Here is a 17,084-nt window from a genome sequence, read left to right as displayed (position 1 = left end):
ATTTCTGATGAATAAGGTATTTTGTGTCTTATAGATATGATCCATGTCATATAAAGAGCCAGTAAAGTTTTCTTTTCTCCATCGTTATTAACTTAGTATCTCTTAATGACACTAAATTGTGTAGATATGCCATATTTCCTGTATCCATTCCTCTGTTGAAAAGCTTCTAGGCTCTTTCCACCTTCTGGCTATAATAAATGAGGCTGCTATGAACATAGTGGAGCACGTGTCTTTGTTATATGTTGGGGCATCTTTTGGGTATATGCCCAAGCGAGGAGTAGCTGGGACTTCAGATAACTCAATGTCGAATTTTCTGAGGAACCTCAAGACTGATTTTCAGAATGGTTGTACCAGTCTGCAATCCAACCAACAATGGAGGGGTGTTCCTCTTTCTCCACATCCTCACCAGCATGTGGCCTGATTTTGCTGTCACATGAGTTTTTGATCCTAGCCTTTCTGACTGGTGTGAGGTGAAATCTCAAGGTTGTTTTGATTTGCATTTCCCTTATGACTAAAGATGTTGAACAGTTCTTTAAGTGTTTCACTGCCATTCGATTGTGAATTCTTTGTTTGGCTCTGAACCCTATTTTTCAATATGGTTATTTGTCTCCCTGTAGTCTAACTTCATGATTTCTTTGTATATTTTGGGTATTGGCCCTCTATCTGTTTTAGGATTGGTAAAGATCTTTTCCCAAACTGTTGGTTGCCATTTTGTCCTAACAACAGTGTCCTCTGCCGTACAGAAGCTCTGGAGTTTTGTGAGTTCGCATTTGTTGATTCTTGATCTTAGAGCATGAGCCATTCCTGTTTTGTTAAGGAAATTTTCTCCACTGGCCATGTGTTCTAGATGCTTTCCCACTTTTTCTTATGTTAGTATGCGTTTATCTGGTTTGATGTGGAGGTCCTTGATCCAGTTGTACTTCAGCTTTCTACAGGGCAGTAAGAATGGATCAATTTGCCTTCTTCTATATGCTGACCTCCAGTTGAACCAGCACCATTTGCTGAAAATGCTCTTTTTTTCCCATTGTATGGTTTTGTCTCCTTTCTCAAAAATTAAGTGACCAAGGGTGTATGGGTTCATTTCTGGGTCTTCAGTTCTATTCCACTGGTTTATTTGCTGATTCTGTCTCAATATCATACAGTTTTTTTATCACCGTTGCTCTGTAATACTTCTTAAGTACAGGAATTGTGATTCCTAGGGAAGTCCTTTTATTGTTGGGGACAGTTTTAGCTATTATGTGTTTTTTGTTATTCAAAATGAATTCATGAATTGTTCTGTCTAACTCTATGAAGAATTGGATTTGAATTTTGATGGGGATTGGAATGAATCTGTAGGTTGCTCTTGGTGCAATGGCCGTTTCTACTATATTAATCCTGGCAGTCCATGGAAATAGGAGATCTTTCCATCTTCTGAAATCTCCTTCAGTTTCTTCAGAGACTTGAGGTTCTACTCATATGCTCATATTTTTTACTTGCTTGGATAAAGTCACCCCGAGATATTTTATATTATTTGGGGCTATTGTGAAGGGTGTCATATCCCTAGTTTATTTCTCCACCTGTTTAGTTTTTGTGCACAGTTATTTTTATACCCAGCACTTTGCTGAAATTGTATATCAAGCTTAGTACTTCTTTTGTGAAACCTTTGGTGTCACTAAGTATACTATCATATCATCTACATACAGTGTTATTTTGACTTCTTCCTTTCCAAACTATATCCCTTTGACTTCCTTCAGTGTCTGATTGCTGTGGCTAAGATGTATAGAACTATATTGAATAAGTTTTGTGAGAGTGGGTAGCCTTGTCCATTCCCTGATTACAGTGTGATTGCTTTAAGTTTCTTTCCACTTAGTTTAATGTTAGCTACGTATTTGCTGTATATGTTTAGGTGTGGGCCTTAAATTCCTCTACTTTCCAGGACTTTTATCATGAAGTGATGTTGAATTTTGTCAAAATTTTCCCAGCATCTAATGAAAGGATCATGTGGTTTTCATCTTTGAGTTTGTTAATATAGTGGATTACGTTGTTGGTTTTCTATACATTAAAGCATCCCTGCAAGACTGGGATGATTCCTACTTAATCATAATGGATGATTGTTTAATGTGTTGTAGGACTAGGTTTGCAAGAATTTCATTGAGTATTTTTGTGCCGATATTGATAAGGGATATTGGTCTGAAATTTTCTTTCTTTGTTGGCTCTTTCTGTGTTTTAGTTATAAGAGTAATTGTGGCTTCATTAAAGCAACTTGGTAGTACTCCATCTGTTTCAATTTTATGGAATGGTTTGGACAGTATTGTTTTGAAATTTTCAATGAATTTGGATGGATATATGCACTAAACCCATCTGTTCCTGGACTCTTTTTGGTTGGGAGAGTTTTGATGATTGCTTGTATAACTTTGGGAGTTATGGGTTGTTTAAATGGTTTAACATTTCCTGATTTAGTTTTTGTCTCTTGTATTTGTCTAGAAAATTGTCCGCTTTCTCCAGATCTTCAAGTTTTGTTGAACATAGGTTTTTGTTATACAATGATTTCTTTTAATTTCCTCTGATTCTGCTGTTTTGTCTCCCTTTTTTTTTCCTTTTTTTCCGAAGCTGGGGAACGAACCCAGGGCCTTGCGCATCCTAGGCAAGCGTTCTACCACTGAGCTAAATCCCCAACCCCCTTGTCTTACTTTTTAATATTTGATTTTGTTAATTTTACACACTCTCTGTATCCACTGGTGAGTCTGGCTATGGGTTAATGTATCTTGTTGATTTTCTCACAGAACCAGGTATTGGTTGTGTTGATTCTTTGTATAGTCCCTTTTTTCTACTTGGTAGAATTCAGCTCTGAGTTTGATTATTTCCTGCCTACTACTAGTCCTGCAGTTATTTGCTTCTTTTTGTTCTATATGATTTAGGTTTGCTCTCAAGCTGCTGATGTATGCTCTCTCCTATTTCTTTCTGCAGGCACTCAGAGCTATGAGTTTTTGTCTTAGCACAGCTTTCATTGTGTTCCAAGAGTTTTGGGTATGTTGTACCTTCATTTTCATTGAATTCTAAGAACTCTTTAATTTTTTCCTTGACCAAGTTATCATTGAGTAGAGCATTGTTCAACTTCCATGTATATGTGGGTGTTCTTTCCTAATTGTTATTGAAGAACAGCCTTAGCCCATGGTGGTGTGAAAGATGCCTTGGATTATTTCTATCTTTCTGTGTCATTTGTGGACTGCTTTTTGACTGATTGTATGATCAATGTTGGAGAATGTGCCAAGAGATGGTGAGAAGGAGGTATATCCTTTTGTTTTAGGATAGAATGTTCTCTAAATAAGTCCATTTGGTTTATACCTTCTGTTAGTCTGTCTATGACTCTTTTTAAATTCTCTTTCTGTGATCTGTCTAGTGATGAGAATATGGAGTTGAAATCTACTGCTATTATTGTTTGAGGTGCAATATTTTCTTTGAGCTTTAGTAAGGTTTCTTTTTTGTATGTAGGTACCCCTGTATTTGGAGCATAGATATTTATAATTTCAAGTTCATTTTGGTGGATTTTTCCTTTGATGATTATGAAGTGTCCTTCCTTATGATTTGTGATAACTTTTGGATGAAAGTGGATTTTATATGATATTAGAATGGCTACTCCCACTTGCTTCTTTAGATCATTTGCTTGAAAAGTTTTTAACAAGCCTTTTACTCTGTGGTAGTTTCTATCTTTGTTTCTGAAATGAGTTTCCTGTAGTGCAAAACGTGGGGTCCTCATTACATATCCAGAGTGTCAGTCTGTGTTTTTTTAGTGGGGAATTGAGTCCATTGATATTGAGAGATCTTAAGGAATAGTGATGATAACTTTGTCTTATTTTCATAACTGGAGGTTAGTTTATGTTTGTGTGCTTCTCTTCTCTTTGTTTTGTTGTGAAAAGATTAATTTCTTGCTTTATCTATGATTTTACTTGCCTCCTTATGTTGGGGTTTTCCAGTTAATGTCCTTTGTATGACTGGATATGTAGAAAGATATTGTGTAAATTTGGTTTAATCATGGAATATCTTGGTTTCTCCATCAACGTTAGTACAGAGTTTTGCTGGATACAGTAGTGTGGGCTGGCATTTTTGTTACCTTAATGTCTGTATGACATCTGTCCAGGATCTTTTGGCTTTCATAGTCTCTTTTGAGAATTCTGGTGTAATTCTGATACGTTTGCCTTTATATGTTACTTGACTTTTTCCCTTACTGCTTTTAATATTTTTATTTGTTTTTCGCATTTGGTGTTTTGATTATTATGTGATGGGAGGATTTCCTTTTCTGGTCCAATCTATTTGGAGTTCTGTAGGCTTTGAATATGTTTATGGGGATCTCTTTCTTTAGATTATGGAAGTTTTATTCTATACTTTTGTTGAAGATATTACTGTCCCTAGATTTGGCAGTCTTCACCCTCTTCTATATCTGTTAAGCTTAGGTTTGATCTTCTCATTGTGTCCTGGATTTCATGTATGTTTTGGGCTAGGTGCTTTTCAGTTTTACCTTATATTTGACAGTTGTGTCAATGATTTCTATGCAAACTTCTGCTCCTTAGATTATGTCTTCTATATCTTTTATCCTGTTGGTGATTCTCACATCTATGACTCCTGGTCTCTTTTCTAGGTTTTTCATTTCCAGGGTTGTCTTCCTTTGTGCTTCCTTAGTTATTTCTATTTCCATTTTTAATTCCTGGGTGGTTTTGTTCATTTCCTTTTCATGTTTTGCTGTTCTTCCCGTAGTTCTTTAAGGTAGTTTTGTGTCTCTCTTTATGGGATTCTACTTGTTTACTTCTGTATTTTCTGTTGTCCTGTATTTTCTTAAGGGAGTTATTTATGACCTTCCTAACATCCTCCTTCGTCATGATAAAATGTGAATTTAAAACTAGATCTTCCTTTTCTGGTGTGTTTAGATATCCAGTGTGTGTTTTGTTGGGAGAAAGGGGTTCTGATGACTCCAAGTAGTCTTGATTTCTGTTGCTTGTGATTCTGTGCTTGCCTCTAGCCATCAGGTTGTCTCTGGAGTTAGATTGGCTTGTTCTTTCTGACAGTGGCTTGACTGTCTTGTAGGCTCATGTGTCCGTACTGCTGTAGACTTGTTTTCCTGTTTTCTTGTACCCAGTTATGAGAACAGTGTATTCTGATCTAGGCATGTAATTGCTCTTTTCCACTGACTTTCAGCTGTCCCTGTGGGCTAGAACCAGAGCGAAATTCCCGTACTTCTCCTAGGTCCCTCTGTTGGGGGAGGGGGAACAGATGGCACAAGATTTTTTCCTCTTGAGTCAGGATTATGGGCAGAGAGTAGTCTCCTCTGGTTTCCCAGGAGTGTCTGCTTCTCTGAAGGTCTAGTTGCCCCAACTTCAGGATTTGGGTACAGGGATCTGTTTGACCAGTTCTGTTCAGTTTTGGCACTGTCTGGAACATGGTGCTCCAGTAGCTTTACTCCTCCTATATTCCTGTGTCCAGAAGCACTATGCAGTTTTGTCTTGGGACAGAGACCTGGGCAATGCTGGGCAGAAGTAGGAGTCTCTGTGCCTACATTAAAGAGCCAGCTAAAAACTGGAAATGCTTATTCCCAGAGGAGTTCTGCCTTTGCGTATCCTGAGTCCACCAGTCAGCTCACCTCGAGCAGAAATGTTGAATTCACCTCTTGTCTCAGGCCTGAGCTCACTTTTTGTGCTGACTTTCAGCTTACCATGAGGGCTGCAACCAGAAATGTCCTTCCCCTACTGCTCCTATGTACCTATGCAGAAGAGGCCCAGATGGAGCTAGGTTTTTTTTTTTCTTGAGTCATAATGTGAGCAGAGATCTCAGAGGTTTCTGCCCCTCTGATGGTCTTAGCAGGGCACAGAGCTATGTCCACTCACAAAGAAACTCAAGATATCCCCACTCTCCAACAAAGTGCCTTATGCAATCTGCTTTGGGTAAAATGAGTTTGAAACCTGTTTCTGCTGACAAAGTGGTTTTCAGAACTTCCATATCAAACCAAAAGGGCCTTCAAAGTCCTCCACTATTAAAAATGGGCTTAAATCATCACTATGGTCAAAGGGGACAAAATAAAGTCAAAATTCCGCAAACTGAATCTCATAACACACATACCAGCCCAAGTAAGACAAAACTTTCTTCCTGTACACCATTAGATTAAGGACCATTTACAGTTTCAGAAGGGGTTCTTGAGAGTTCCACACCCATGCAAGATGTGGTAGAAAATTTTGATTCTACCCAAGTGACTCTTGGGCCTTCTGCACATAAATATTGTGATCTTGCACCCTCACCATCTCCCCCAGTGGTTCCTATGTCCCTATACATCAGAAGTTACTCAAATATCCTCTATCACACAAAAGGACCCCCTGACTTGTCATAAGCACAAAAACAACCAAGTTTATCACAAGACACAGTCAATGAGCCATGCAGGCCCCATATTTGTACAATTTCCAGAGAAGATAAAACATCCCTTTCCCCCTCAGGGGACTCTAGGTTGTTCTGTCCTGAAAGGAGAGGCTCCAAAATTTTCCACATATACATCAGAGATGCTAGAATTTCCCAAATCTGAGCAGGATTCTCTGAGTAGTACTCTATCTCATAAAGAGACTGTGGGACAAGAAACATCTACAAAAGTAGTTCTAACCACAGCCACATCTTTAGAGATGGCTTATGGATGTGACACATGTACAAAAGATGTTCTTGGACATATTCCATCTGTAGAGAAGGTTATGGATACAACCATATGTGAATGAGGGGTGGGGGAACATGATATGCAAACACCAGTGTCTGTAGCATCCTCGTTATCTGAGGAAAGAGATTCCTTGGATTCCATTTGTGCAAAAGAATGCATATGACCTCAGCAAACTTCACAGGAGGCTATAGGAACTTCTTTATCTCCTCAAGATCAACAATTTTCCCCAACTACAGAAGATGCTACACACTCTTCCAAATATGCACAAATGGTTGTGAGTCCTTCTTTATACCCACAAGCAGACCCAGAACATCTGCCAAATACCTCAAAGGCTTTGGATTTTACTATATCTTCTGAAGGGGTCTTGGAACCTGTTTTGCCTATCAAGCAACCTAGGAAACCTGACACTTCTATTCAAAAGTCTGTTTTCACTTCTCCAGCCTAAGAATTTTTTTTGGAACTTCCACAATTACACAACAATATCTAGAAACATCCTTATATGCTCATGAGTCTCTCAGACCTCTAACATTTGTCTAGGATGCTCTAGGAGAGGTCACAACTTCAGAGGTAGTTCTAATACCTTCCCCCCATTATGATGTTGCATTCAGTATTTCCACACATATACACTGTACAATAAGACCTTCCTCATCTGAGAAGGATGTCTTAGTATCTACTGCATCTGATCAGCATGCTTTAAACTGTCCCCATCTACCCAAGTAGATTTATTTACATTTCCACTCTGGGGAGAAATAGTCGACATTCTCCCTCCACCACAGTAGACCACAGGCACCCAGTTTCTAGAAACAAAGTCTTATGATTTGATTATTCTGATACAGTCTTGAGAAATTTCTCCTCAAAGGAAGACAGTTTCAACCTTCTCCCTTCTGCCAAAAGAGACCTTGTGCCATCTTCTGCTGCCAAAGAGACAACAAAAGCTACAACTATTCCTCAGGTGAGACCCACACCTTCTCCATCTGTCCAAAGGAACCTGGAATTTTCCAAAAAATGACCAAGGAATTGTGGAAAGTTGCCATTCCTTACAAGGGCATGCTGGCCATTCCATATTGTCCCAAGATGCTCAAGTAACTCCTTTTTATACCAAAAAGGCATGTTCCTCGTCTTCCCAGGGTTTCAGGGAATTTCTTCACCCCTCTCTAGTGTCATCTCCATGAGGAGTAAATAGAGAAAGTGTGCTATAATTAAACAAAGAACACTACTCAGGTATTAAAAATGAGGAGACCAAGAACACTGTAGGCAAAGAGATGGAACTGGAAAATAGTGAATTAACAGAGATTGAAAAGGTCCTATCATGGGATGTACTTAGGGACATTTGGATGTTAGCCACAAAGTACAGAATACCCACAATTAAAATCCTTCATCACATGCATGGTAACATGAAAGAAAACCAATTGTGGATGCTTGCAACAAACTTAGAAGGAGGAGGGAAAATGGGTCCTAGCTACAGGTACAGAAGGATAGACAAAGTCGGGGGAGCAGCAACAATGAAAAGACAGAAGAGAGAAACCCAGAGGAAAAGTGGAATAAATAACAATAATCATCATTGATGGGTGGTGAACTTGGGTATTCCCAGGGAAATCCCCGATTTCAAGAATCCAAAAGGCTCCCATACACCTACTGGGATGATGTTAGTTGAAATACAAAGCAGCAAAGAGATAGAACGACTGCAGACTGCCCCTTGTAGCTAAACATGACCCTATTGAATGGATGGTGCTGCCACGCAGATCAAAATTTTAACGTATAAATATCCAAGGCTTAAAAAATGTAAAAAAAAGAGCAGAGAATGAAGAAAGGCCCTCCAGAGACCACCACACCATAAGAATCATTTCATCCACAGACCGTAAATCCTCGCACTATTCCTGATGTAAAGATGTGCTTGCAGATTAGACCCTAATATGTCTGTCCTCTGAGGGGCTCTGCCATCACCTGACTGAGACAGATGGTGATACAGCTAAACATTTGAAAGAAAATGACAGCCACATAAGATGAGTTAGTCGAATGCCTAAAGGATCTTAAAAGGATTGGAAACCAATATGAAAAACAACAGTATCAATTAAGTTTACCTTTCAGAGTCTCACGAAATTTACCAACAAGAGTATACTTGGCCAGTACATGGATACTGCTATGCAGACAGTAAAGCATAGGGAGAAGACAACTGCCTCATCTGCCATCTCTGGAAAGGAAGGCAATTGGTTTTGTGGAAACATCATAACCCAGAGAAGGAGGGTGTTAGATGGCTAAAGTGGAAGTGGCCATGTAGATGGAGGAGCACCATCATAGAAACAAAGAGAATCGGAAAGGCTTGGAGGATTCAATAAAGAAAGAAGAGTTTGGGAAATGTCTTTGAAATGTAAACAAATACATAGATTATTTTACACTTCCAATGTTTATAATATAAAATATGTATGTTTCCAACAATATAAGATATGTATGTTAACATCTCTCTCCTTAATGACTATACAGTCAGTATTTGTAACATAGGTTTACTAAAAATTGAAATCCAAAATTGTTGTGACTAATTATTCGAATTTCACATAGATAAACCCATTCAATATTTTATCTTCTGCCCTTGTAACTATAGCAAATGTTTAATTACTTGATAAAAATTTAAAAAAATTTTTTTCTACTCCATTAGTTTTCCATTCAATGCCTCAAATGTCTCTCAATTTAACTGTATGTACTACATTCCCTTCATTGTTGCTCTTTTCCCTGTCTCTTCACATTTGATATTCCTGTTCCTGACTGTGTCTTTCAGCAATACATAAGTACACTTGCACTTTTCAAAATAAGGACGGTCTGGTTCATACTAGACACTTACACAAAATGATCATACAGATACACAGTTTAGAGAATTAACATTTAGATTAAAGTGAATATGTAACTCATTTTTTACTTTTTGATCTGGATTAACTCATCTAGGATGGCATTCACAAGAGGAATTCTGATTTATTTTCATTGATATTGGTTTTAAAATACTTGTGCATTATATACTTCCTACCTTGGATTAGTCCGGCATACCACACACAGAACAGAACAAATCAATTAATTGTAGGATATGTGCATGTATGTGTCTAGGTCATTCCACAGTAACTCATGCTAAATGTTTGAGAAGCAAATCTGTTCAAAGATAGAATGACCTCCCTTTTTTGCATGTTTCTTAAACATACCAAATCACCTCACATTGCACCAATTATTTATACCTCTGGGCTACAGATTAAATTCATTATATCTACCATTAATCTCTCCATAGGGATTAAGAGCTTATTGATAAATAATTTTGTAGTCTTTAGATTAGAATTTTGTCCCAAAACTCATTAAGTATTTATTGTTCTGTAAATCCAAACCTAAGTGGTATTTCGGAAATTTGAGTTTCATGGTCAGACTTCGTCAGCTAAATGCACTCTGTCCATTGTTGGCAAGTTCAAGCTATGCTTCCTGAATGTCATGTTTGCTGTGACTACCTAGTTGTACAGTCATGGGATACGCAAGTGAGTTCTCATATAGTTTTCTCAATACTAAATTGATCTGATCAGAATCTGTGAAGTGACGAATCAATCTCTTTGTGCTGAATGTAGGTTGCCAAACTCCCTCTGGATAATTTTTGAATAGCATCTTGTACTTATGCATATGCTTTTTAGGTGGTTTCTCATTATCTATTAACACTCCACATAGATCTGGAGCATTATATTATTGTAAGTTTCCAAGTCAAGTGATTACCTGTCCTGGATTAGAATCGTCTGTGAGTTTCTAGATCAATGTGTGTAATCCTAAGGGATTATTCTTGATATATTATCATCTATGGATGGTGTAATATCTACAACGTTTGATACACAGCCTTTGATACACCTTCCTTCTGCCGTGTAAAATAAAATTATTTACAGCAATGGGATCCTGTAATATTTAGGCTACTACATGAATCCTTTAGTAAAATATGTCTATGCATGCTTATTCATGCCCAAAAAGATCCATGGGGAGACCAACCTGGCTAAAAATGTCAATTGCTACTCAGATGTCCACTATGTATACAGTCTGAGGAAGAGTCAGTTCAGTTCAGGTGTGGAACTGAAGAATACTCAGCCATTTTCCAAACGAAAAAAAAATCAAGTGACTAAGATAAGGATTGTGGGAATGCTTTCATCTATGTAGAACATTAATTTTAGACTCACATACAAATGTGTGATGTGCAGTATTATCAACACTTTATTTCAGTAGGAATTATATACTTTTGGGTATGGTCTCTCTGGACTATTGTATGATATCAATATGGTCTGCTGTGACAGATTTTCAAGTAAATATGAAATATGAGGACTCCAGCAGAGTAACTCTTGCTCAAGTAATACCCTTCATGTTATTTGTGACCCTCACTGGGAACACTTACTGCTATGTATCAGTGTTCTGATTATATTTTAAGTCTTTTTTTTTTTGTTCTCATGCTAACTTTTGATGTTTCCTTTCTCCAATAGAATAGTTAGTCAATGAGCCTGTATACCAGACTTCAGATGCAGTATCAAGCATTGGTTGCAGCTTGCCCCTCTGCTGAATTCACAGCTATGAGGAAGTGTTTCTTATGAGAAGTAATTGATCTCTACAATGTAGATTATTGTTGTCTGTGTTTTTCTCTGACTTCCTCAGTACTCTTAAGGGTCATATGAGGGAAGAAATCACAATGAGAGTGAGAAGCGATCTTTCTGGATCCCAGGATAGACAAAATACACCAAAGTTACCTTGCAAGATATAAGAACATAGTGGACAGGGTTTGTATTCAACTTAGTCAATGAAATGCTCTCCCTTTATACCCTGTATATGTACAAATATTTACACAATTGGATTGGCTTGTTAGCTATGCCTACTTACCCAGCCTGCCCAGTTTTCAGGCTGTGAAGAGGAGACTTTGTTCTCAGCAAGGGATCACCTGGTGGACAAACATCTTACTCTTGCTCACTGTTTCCCTGTTCCTCCAAGTTAAGCAGCTTCTTTCAAATGGATCTCCATTGTCCATAATATCCCTGACTTCAGGTCTGAAGCTATGGGCCCAGTCAACAAGAAAATCTCCATAGCTAAGAAAAAGTAAAATTTTTCATTATTTAATGCTGAGGTCGAGGGGCAGATATTATGGTGACTTTCTTTATTCTAAGATCTTCTTCAAACAGGGAAGGGGGAAGAACATTAGAGGAGGGTAAGTTTTGATCTATCTAGGGTTGCTTAACAATAATAGTAATAATAATAATAATAATAATAATAATAATAATAATAAGTAGTAGTAGTAGTAGTAGTTTAGACTAGGAAGTTTTTTCAGCATTTAAGAACACTGCCTGTCTTTCCAAATGTCATGAGTTCAATTCCAAGTGTACTCATCGTGGCATCCAACCATTCATAATGACAGGTGAGTCTGGTGAGTCTGACAGGTACAGTATACTCATAAAAATCAAATAAAATAAATCTTTAAAATAAATAAAAAAACAAAAGTTTACTTATCTAAGTTTAAGTTACTGTGCTTCTGTAGCTGACCAACTTTCTGTGTTCCTCTGAGGACAGAAAATGCATCTCTCTCTATTAAAATCCAGGATGAGAGCTCACACACTGCTTGCCATATCTCGTCTGTTATTCAAACACAGCTTCTGCTTTTCTGAGAAATGAAATAGCTTCCATTACACTCCTATCCTACCTTCAAGTTCTACTTTTGAGAGGCACATCAGAAAAGTGTGTTTGTGCATGAGGACGTTGGAGTTGCAGTTTCTTCTGATGTGAGAATACTGGGGTTAACACAGAGGGGTCAAGACGGTCAAGGAATGACTGGGTGTAATAACTATCTTTTGTTCAAATTCTGCTGATGCCATGGGTCAGTATTCCTGGAAGTTTACCCAACTCACAGGTTTTCTTCTTGAGCTCAATAGTCAGTTTCTCCTACTTCTTAATCTGCTGAACATGCTCATTGATGGTGGAAGGTTGGCATGATGCCTTCCCAGCAGACCCTGTAGATAAACACAAGGGAACATGCATATTAATGGCCCAGTCACAGGAGAGACCATTCTGAGTCCCCCAACAAAGCATGAGGAAAGGGGAAATCTACAGACACTTTGAAGCACTGAGAGAGTAAGAAAGCTCTTTTCAAGTTGGACCTATTAGCTACTCTCCTGCCTCCAACGATGATTGCTAGACATATGCAGGTAAGTTCTGTAGTCCATACTGCTTAGGACCACAAAGCCCTAAACATGTATGTTCAAGAAAAATGAGTCTGAGATTTTGATACATGTCCAGGGCAGTATCTCTCTCTTATTATCACAACATGTCAATGACATGTACAGGAATCCTGTGAAGATGAAGTCCAATACTCTACCCTGAGTGGCGAAGCTTTATCTATGTGGCTCCTATTGGATATCTTTCTCATTCGGAGTGAAAATAAGGAACTCATAGCAAACCAACAGCATGCTTGTCAATTACTGGTGGTCTGCCCAACATTCATCAGATATTCTTGACGCTTGGTCCCTTCTTTTAGAATCTAGAGGTTTCAGACCACAAGTCCTGCTCCTAAGAGGTCTGACCCAAGCACAGCTTCTCTAGGAAGCTTCCCAGCAGTGGCTCAGGGCTTACTCTCTCTGCTTTACACCAGATTATTTATTTTGCACTTTTATAACACGAAAGAAGTCCTAATTATTTTGTCTCTCTCTCATCTCACCATGCATTCTGTTTTCCCTGTAAATAACTTGATAATCCTAAAAAACATGTCTGTGTGTAAACCAATATGCACTAACTAAATACCACAAGGGCAGCTTCTGTTTCCATAACACTAGTGATATCACAGAGAATACCACAGAATTTCAGGTATACAATAGTGTATCCAGAGGAGTGTCCCCTTCAACATCACATAACTACACATTAACTAGATCTTCTCCAAATCAACAAGCCAAGTTGCCCTTTCCAGTACCTTTGCCTGAGACACAAGCGAAGACTTTCCATCACTCTCCCTTCTAAAATGGAGATATGACTGATTTATTGAATTCTTTCCCACCATCATGTACAGATATTGAAGCCTAAATTTTCAAACAAAGCCCAGAATTTGTCTTCCCCACCTTATGTTGCAGGCTGAAAATGACAAGGAAGACAGGAAGTTGAGAACTTAGGTCAGGATGATTTTCGTTGATGCAACGATTCTACACAGTTAATCCCTCTAAGAGGACATCTTCTGGAGCTAAATGATCATTTTTTCCAATTTCCTCATCCATTGCTCCTCCTAACTAATGCTGGAGAGTTGGGATTATGCCTTCTTTGTAGAGTTGGCACATAGATAAATACAAGTAACCAAAGATTTTGGAAAGATCCACAGAGTAGTACAGTTTGGGTGGGGGAGTAAAAAACTAGTAATAATTGTGTAAATTTGGACAAAAACATTGTTCAGAGCCTCAAAAATAACATGTTTTAGACATGGGGCTGTTTATGATGTGAGCAGCAGTTCACAGGTCAGGCTACAGGTGCATTGGTTAACATAGGTGCAATTTGAGACCTCAAAAACAGTCAGAGAAAGCATGGTGGGTCAACCTGGAATGAGCAATTAAGAAGTCATGCTATACTATGGAGAGTTATTATATGAAGGAAAGATACAGACAGAGACAAAGACAGGCAGACAGACAGACAGACAGACAGACACACACACACACACACACACACACACACACACACACACACACACCAAAACAAAGCATCAGTCATGGGGACAAATATGTAGATCAATGATAAGGAGCTTCAACCAGGGAAGAAAAGTCAAATTCTTCTGTTGGGTGCCACATGTGACAACGTCTATACTCCTGAAAGGGTGTCACTACTACATTTATGGACAGCATCCATTAGAAACCTACAGACAGGGAATGGTAAAGTAAGTGTAGAGTCTAGGTATTATTAAACTATACATGTTTATTAGAGCCCCATGTAACTTTTGTCATGATCCTGGCAGTCCCAGCAAAGAGAAGCAAGCCCATGGTCAGCCTGCCATGCACTTCTTGGATCTCTGAAAATTTACCTTCCATACATGCTTATTGGGCCCTAAGCTTGTTGGGAGTTGTTGAATATTCTGCATCTTCACAGGTGTTTAAGTACTAGTCTAGTAGAGTTGGATGTCAACTCTATTTCTAATTGTGGTTCTCCAGAGGACACCTAGTTCAGATCACACTAGGGTTTATAAGATAAGGAAGTGCTTAAACTGGCAAGAAATATGTTATCATTAGTAAAGACTGTTCTAGGATAGAGGAAAAAATATGACAGAGACGCAGAGAGACACACACACACAGAGAGAATGAAAGAATATGCCTTATGTACATGAAGCCAGAAAAGAATTTGTGAATCTAGAAGACAAGGTATGAAGGACTACCTGTAAATCCCAGGTAACTAAGAAAGAACCTTGGACACAGTTTTGATATTGAGGCTTCATACAGCTTGGCCTTTACCAATGTGAGACACTACATTTCCATGAGCAAATCCTTAGCCTGGAAAACGTAGTTATGGTGGCCCCCCCAAAAAACAAAACAAAACAAAACACAGAATTGTCCCCTTTGTCTGTTTCTCATTACTCTGATCTCCCATGTCAGAAGAGGCTGAGTGGTCTTCCACATACCCTCACATGCAGCTCACAAGGAACAGCACCTATCTTCATCAGTACTTCATCTGAGCCTACCCTTGGCCTTTGGATGGTACTCAGGAACTGAACTGGCAGGTTACATATTCCTAGCTGGGTGTCAAAGTTCAGACATGAGAATCCCACTCTGTGATTGTCAACAGTTCCATGTATCCATTGGGATGGCAGTGTCACAATGGCTGCACCTGTCTTTTCATGCATTTCACATGCTTTATGTGCCGAGTTGAAAGTCTCTCTCAGATTATTTACAGATCCACAGGATGCAGCTTGGCTTCAAAGGCCACATGTCTGACTACAGAAGCCACGAAAACAATGTCACAGTTCACAGCTATAATGTAGACATGTCAGGGTATTTCCTCCAAGTTTTGCTTTGAAGCATATTCTTTTTTTTCTTTATTAACTTGAGTATTTCTTATTTACATTTCAATTGTTATTGCCTTTCCCGGTTTCTGGGCCAACATCTCCCTAACCCCACTCTCTAACCCCTAAGCCCATTGTATATGGTTGTTCCCATCCCCATTCTCCCCCCATTACCGCCCTTGCCCCAAAAATCACGTTCACTGGGGATTCAATGTTAGCAGGACTAAGGGATTGCCCTTCCACTGGTGCTCCTACTAGGCTATTCATTGTTCCCTATGAGGTTGGAGCCCACGATCAGTCCATGTATAATCTTTAGGGAGTGGCTTAGTCCCTGGAACCTCTAGTTCCTTGGCATTGTTGTTCATATGGGTTCTCAAGCCCCTTCAAGTACTTCCAGTCCTGTCTCTGTTTCCTTCAACGGGGGTCCCGTTCTCAGTTCAATGGTTTGCTGCTGGCATTCCCCTATGTATTTGCTGTATTCTGGCTGTTTCTCTCAGGTGAAATCTACATCCAGTTCCTGTCAGCCTGCCCTTACTTGTCAAGCGTATTCTTTTATTACAGATAATGCTAATCTTTCTAGAAGGCCACATTGTGGGAGACCATTTGGATTATGCCCCATCCACAGTTTATAGATTTTTTACAGAGAATTCTTTCAGTGAAAATGGTTTCTGTAAATTGCATACAAACTAACTATTTAAGGACACAAACACACACACATAGACACAAAAGGTACACAGATACACACAGACACACACAGACACAAACAGACACACACAGTGTGCAGGGATAATAGAGATGTGTATGTTAAAAAGAAGTTAGGATAGTGTATCGATAATATAAAATATGAAGGGTTACACTAAAATCTAAGACACTAGGATGGAGGATGGGAAGCAATTGTGAGGTATGCTTTCCCACAACTTGGACACATGAAAAAATGAAGTAGGAGACATCAGAACTGCATTGTCAAACAAAGACAAGAAACGTACACAATCAATTGAATGCAAATACAGCTCATCTTGCTGATCTCTAATGGAAGAGTTCAGGTGTTTCCCACACCTCTCCAGCATAGTATTTCATTGCAGTCCAATGCTAGAACACCAAAGGATATTCAAGAACATATAAGGAGATGAAGCCAGAATGACAGCATTCCCAGAGATCAGTTGAGCAGGGAGTTCTGTTTTCCTATGTCTACCTTAGCTATGCTTCAGAAAACCAAGGAGACAGTCTCCTCAAGCATATCCACATCTTTACTGGGTGTAATTTGTCTTCAGAACATCTTTGGCTGTAGTTACAGAAGCCAGGATGAAAACTACAAACTATGTCAGCATAAAGTTGATGTGCATATGGCCAGGATCACTGCTAAGTCTCTCTAGACCTACGAGTGTAGATAGACATGCCTTATAGGAATAGAACATG

The 17,084-nt window shown here is 38.8% G+C and overlaps 1 long non-coding RNA gene across 4 annotated transcripts in view; it reads right to left on the bottom strand.

The window, feature by feature from the left end:
* LOC134484743 (uncharacterized) overlaps positions 1–12,859 on the bottom strand; it is a 100,791-nt gene extending 87,932 nt beyond the window's left edge. For all 4 annotated transcript variants that reach the window (XR_010062482.1, XR_010062483.1, XR_010062480.1 and 1 more), the window contains exons 1-2: positions 12,553–12,859; positions 11,537–11,739 (exon numbers count right to left, since the gene is read on the bottom strand). This is a non-coding gene — a long non-coding RNA (uncharacterized LOC134484743). The remainder of the gene's footprint in view (positions 1–11,536; positions 11,740–12,552) is intronic.
* Positions 12,860–17,084: the final 4,225 nt, after the last annotated feature.

Source organism: Rattus norvegicus (assembly GCF_036323735.1).
Source record: "Rattus norvegicus strain BN/NHsdMcwi chromosome Y unlocalized genomic scaffold, GRCr8 chrY_unlocalized_41, whole genome shotgun sequence".
Lineage (NCBI taxonomy): Eukaryota > Metazoa > Chordata > Mammalia > Rodentia > Muridae > Rattus > Rattus norvegicus.
Note: the sequence above shows the minus strand (reverse complement) of the source record. Positions and strands in the feature narration are given on the sequence as shown.